The following is a 5,480-nucleotide window of genomic DNA, read 5'->3' as shown; positions in this document are numbered from 1 at the left end:
AGAGTGGAGCCCCCTTCAGCCTCCAGAGCTAAGAGCAGAGCTGCCAATCCAGCCCATGACACACACACAGCGCAAGCAGGAATAGACCCCTGGTGACGAAGCCACTAAAAACTGCACTTCTTTCTTACCACAGCATGATCTAGAGATTCTGACATACACATAAACAGTACTTAGTATTTCTCCACATCACCCCAACTTCAGTGTTAAGACTATTCTGCACAAAACAGGAACTCTGGTCTATCAGCAAGTTTTTAAAATAAGAAACGTAGGTATGATGTTTTTAAAGGAAAAAAAAAACAATCAGAGAATAGCAGAATTAATTTTTCAATGAAAAGATTACAAAACTTTAACTGTACATAAAAAAGGCACAGAGGAGCTGAGCGTGATAGTATATGCCAGTGATAAGGGAGGCTGAGGCAGGAGGATCACAATTTCTTCTTTTTTTAATATTTATTTTTTAGTTGGACACAATATCTTTATTTACTTATTTTTATGTGGTGCTGAAGATGGAACCCAGGGCCTCCCATGTGCTAGGCAAGCGCTCTACCGCTGAGCCACAACCCCAGCCCCTGGAGAATCACAATTTCGAGACCAGCCTCGGCAACTTAGCAAGGCCCTAAACACTTAGCGAGACCCTGTCTCAAACAGCTGAGGATGCAGCTCAGTGGAAAAGTGCCCTTGAGTTCAATCCTGAGTAACCCCCCCCCCACCACCAATAAAAGGGACAAAAGTAGTACTTAAGTGGGAACATACTATTAATCTATTCTCCACAAAATAAAAACTTCTACTACATCCTTACCATGCTGAGTTCACTAAACTAGGGTTGGAGGTACAGACCATGTGCCTAGCATGTGTAAGGCCCTGGGTTCAATCCTCAGCTTAAAAAAAAAAAAAATAGACTAGAGACTCAGAATTCAACAGAACACTGCAAACACTACCCATCAACTGGGGCTGGCCTTCAATCATTTGCCACCCCAAGTGGTTCAACATCACTATTAGATGTTATAAACTGCTCAACATGGGAGAGACTTCTGGCTGCTTCATCGTTCATCATTCCCAAAGTTCGTAACCAGACTCTGAATATTAGGCAGCAACATGCTCAGCAAAGGGACTGCACTCCCAGCCTCCTCTGCAGCTACACAGGCTACTGTGCCTAGATTCCAGCCATGACACAAAAGCTAAAACATGCCACTTCTGAGAAGTATTTTTCAAAGGGAGAGAGTGTACCCTTGGTCTCCTCTTCCTCCAATCTGCTTCATGGGACACAAGACAGAATAACTGGGGCTCTAGAAGCCATTATGCAGTCTTAGGGCAACAGCTATACTCCAGAAACCTCTAAGTAGTGAGATAGGAGACAAGACCCTGGTGACTTTGTGGTGCAGAGGCACCATACCAGCCTACTGCCCACATTCCAGAATTTGATGTGAAAGAGAATTAAACACCCAATTCAAGTCACTATTATTCTGAAGTTATCTATCACACATACTGAATCCTTACACCCTGCTGTTGGCAATAGGCTCAGAAATACAACCCAGATCGTTCAACAAGAGTCCATGATATAGAAAAATAAATATATGAGATCTCTGTTAGTAAGTCAAAAAGGTAAAATAATACCTTTCTTTAATGTTGATGATTTTAAGTCTGCTATTTTCCTATTATTATCTAATTATAGTCCAATCTATAGAGATAACTGCATTTTTAAGTATCATTTAAACTCAACAACAGTAACCTATCTCTATTTCAAAATACTGTAGGGAAATAAGGGCCAAAAGCAGAGGACAGCCTCATTTAACTATCTCAGTAAAAGAAGTTCAAAAAAGAGTACGCTTGTTATCATTTGTATCCCACATATTAAGTTCTTAGAGGCTCTAACTCATAAAGCCAAGCCGTCTGCGTCTATTACATACTGCTGATCAACAACCACCACAAAATAGATTAAAACAACCATTTTATTAATTCATGATTTTACAAGCTGGGCTAGGCTCAGCTGCATGGTTCCTCTGCTACTCTCACTGGTGTTCGCTTTTGTGATTGGGTTCACGGAGTAAGTCACCCAGGGTCTGAACCAGAGTATAAAGCCCACACTGATTAGTCTATCTTCAAGAACCATCATGGCGTGGTACCATCCCCTATATTAGGCTTCTTTTCTAGTTACACTCACCAGGAAAACACCTTGTAACTTCTCTCCTCAATAATTTCATGCACACTATATATTCTCTCTCTTTTCACTCTACTTTCAGCAATCCCTCAAGGCTTAATTCAAATACTACTTCTCTAAATCTTTGAGGACTTCTCTCTGCCACAGTAAATCTGGAAGAATTGACTGTCCGTCCCTGTACATGGTGCCTGCACAACTTACATGCTCTGTAACGTGAAAGATCTAAAACAAGCTAATAGAAAGCATAAGACTTTTCAAACCATTTCACAATTGTGCACCGTACATAATCCCTGCTGTCATAAAACAAGAAAAGCCCCAGGTATGGTGATGCACGCCTGTGATCTAGGGACTCAGGAGGTTGAGGCAGGAGGATCACAAGCTTGAGGCCAGCCTGGGCAACTCAGTGAGGACCTAAGCAACTTAGCAAGACCTTGTCTCATATAAATATAAAAAAATGAAAAAGAGCTGGGGATGTGGCTCAGTGATAAAGTACCCCTAGGTTCAATCCTCAGTATCAAAAAAAAAAAAAAAAAGAAAGAAATGTAGACTAATTCTATATTTTCTAAAATATTGAAGTATAAAAAGAGCTGTGTCATTTGTCCTTAACTTGTTCCTAAGTCCCTCAAATTCTCCAAGTAAAGAACTGACACTTCCAATTCTAATTTCAAAATTGGTATTTCTACTATATTTTCACAATAACCACCAGCATACATTTATATGCAAGGATCATCATAAAAAATAAATTATTTCCATGTCACTCCATTTATCACTGAGTCACAGCCCCATAACTTTTGCAACTTATCTTGCCAAGTTGTTCTGAAAATAGCCACTGTAGCAGAAACACAATAAAGAGATTTTTGAGAAAGTAGGAAGGAATTAATCAACTTGTTGAAATTAAAAGATAAAAGGAGACCAAAACAACATAGAAAAAAAAAATTAAAGAAAGAGAAACACACACACTGATCAGAGAGTTTATTCCAGGGCTGGGAAGTAGCCATCTGGCATGCATGAGGCCCTGGGTTCTATTCCCAGTTACTGCAGGCGAGGGGTGGCGGAGGGGATGTGAGCCATGTAATTATGCTCAAGGTAGCTCTCTAATATAATAACTGTCCTCGGAAAAGACAGTAGTTCAGGGTATAAACAGTTGACTCAAAAAGGGCCAAGGACAGTGCCTGACAAATCCTATCCCTACCACCTGCTGATAGAGCACCATCCCCACTCTATTCCTCACATCAGCTTTGATAACTTGGTAAGAAATATGGTAGAATGTTTCTTTGGCTTCCCAACTTAGTAATGTGAATTTATGATCCAAGGAAGGAGAAAATAAAATCAAAGCTTCAGGAAAAGTTCTGTTAATAGAAAAATCATTAGACTTCTTACATGTACTCACCCTGGCATGAGTCACTTTGCCAGTGGTAAGACCTGATAAAAGATTATGAGCTACTCCAAATAAGCAAATAATTAGATAGTCTTTACAGTTGAGGAGAACTTTAAGACAAATGTAAATTTCAGTGTTCCACTTGACATTTGTACAACCGGAAATCACTATGTACCACTTTTCAAACTGTACCTCTAAAATTAATAACTTCATTTTAAATATTTTAATTTTAGGTACTAAACATAATTTTTTAAATAGTTAATGTAAAGTCAGTAAGTATGTAGCCTATGCTTTTTTTTTTTTTCCAGTTGTAGACGGACACAATACCTTTATTTATTTATTTTATATGGTGCTGAGGATGGAACCCAGTGCCTCACATGTGCAAGGCAAGTGCTCCACCACTGAGCTACAACCCTAGTCCCTAGTCTGTGCTTTTTAAATATGATAAAACACATACACACAAAAAATAAACTAGCTAAAACAATAAAATGCTCTATTTAATTGCCCAAAATTCACCCTCTAGGAAAGCATAACAGGCAGCGCACTACTATTTTTTAATCCAAAGACAAATACACTATTTAAAAAATGTCATGTTATTTCTGTAACTTATTCCACTAAGTTAGTGACCATCTAATTATCATTGCCCATTTGAAAACCATTGTCTTTTACATTCCACAAAGAATACTTCCATTTCTTCAGTGAATTGCTTGCAATTTCACATTATTTCATGATTATAAACCTAAATTACATTTGTTATACACATCAGTTTTGCTTTCAGGGTGCCCACTAACCAAATACAGGGTCTTTTCAGCATGGATTCTAATATGGTGTGGAGACACAGTGAAAAACCTTCTCTTTGCTTTCTATTTCACATGCTATTTTTCATTCACACAATTCTAAAACAACTGGAGATTCCATGCCCTTGAAAAGCCACCTAATTTTAAAGAATTCACTAAAAGATTGGAACCAAAGTTATCACTAGACTTACTTTCCCTATAAGAATACTGTACTGGGGTGGTGGGGGAAGAGGCTTGGTAGAGAGCTCGCATAACATGATTGAGGCACTAGGTTCGAAGCTCAGCACCTCGTAAGTTTAAAATAAAGATATTGTGTACACCTATAAGTAAAAAATAAATATTAAAAAAAGAATACTGTACTAGCTAATAAATATAAAGGAAAAGATTCTTCCAAGACACAGAATTACTCAAGACATTTCCCAAAGTTTTGATATTTTATACTGTTACATTACATTATCATTCTCTGGAAATTTTTCAACTCCTCAAAAAGCCACCTTTTTCTTCATTTATAATGAGATAAAAACTAAAATAAGAAAGTGGTTAATACACTAAATCAACATTCCTTCGGTGCTCCCTGGACTTGCACTAATACAACTGAACTCATTTCAATAGTAAGAGCATGTGCATGTGTGTACACACATGCTTGCTTGCTTGGGAGGCTAGGAGTGTTGAGAGCATAGACAAGACTACCCTTTCTTTCTAAAGGAGAAATTTAAATGCAAATACAAAACCCGATCTTAAATTCATGTTCAATAAGAAACCAAGAAATATTTTTCACACAGTAAAAACGGGAAACAATTGAAGTAAAATCCTAATATGGTTTGTCCCACGTTGCTTTAAAGAATACAGAAAAGGGGCGAGAAGTCTACAGTTACTTAAAACTCCACCTTCCTTCTCAAATTTTAGTTAATGCAGGCATATCAATAGTATTTCATATCCGACATTGTATTACAAGTGGTATAATAAACGAACTCTAACTTTGTATCACAAAGAAGCTAATACAAAGATGGATACATCCTGTGCTTGTTTCCCTCAAGATCTGTTACATGTTACAGCTAGGTAAGAGCTGGCAACAAAGTATGGAGACAACTGAAGGCCCCGAATCATTTTGTGGTTAAAAAAAAAAAAAAAAAAAAAAAAAAAAAAA

Source organism: Marmota marmota, unplaced genomic scaffold, assembly GCF_001458135.2.
Source record: "Marmota marmota marmota unplaced genomic scaffold, marMar, whole genome shotgun sequence".
NCBI classification, from domain to species: Eukaryota; Metazoa; Chordata; class Mammalia; order Rodentia; family Sciuridae; genus Marmota; species Marmota marmota.
Note: the sequence above shows the minus strand (reverse complement) of the source record.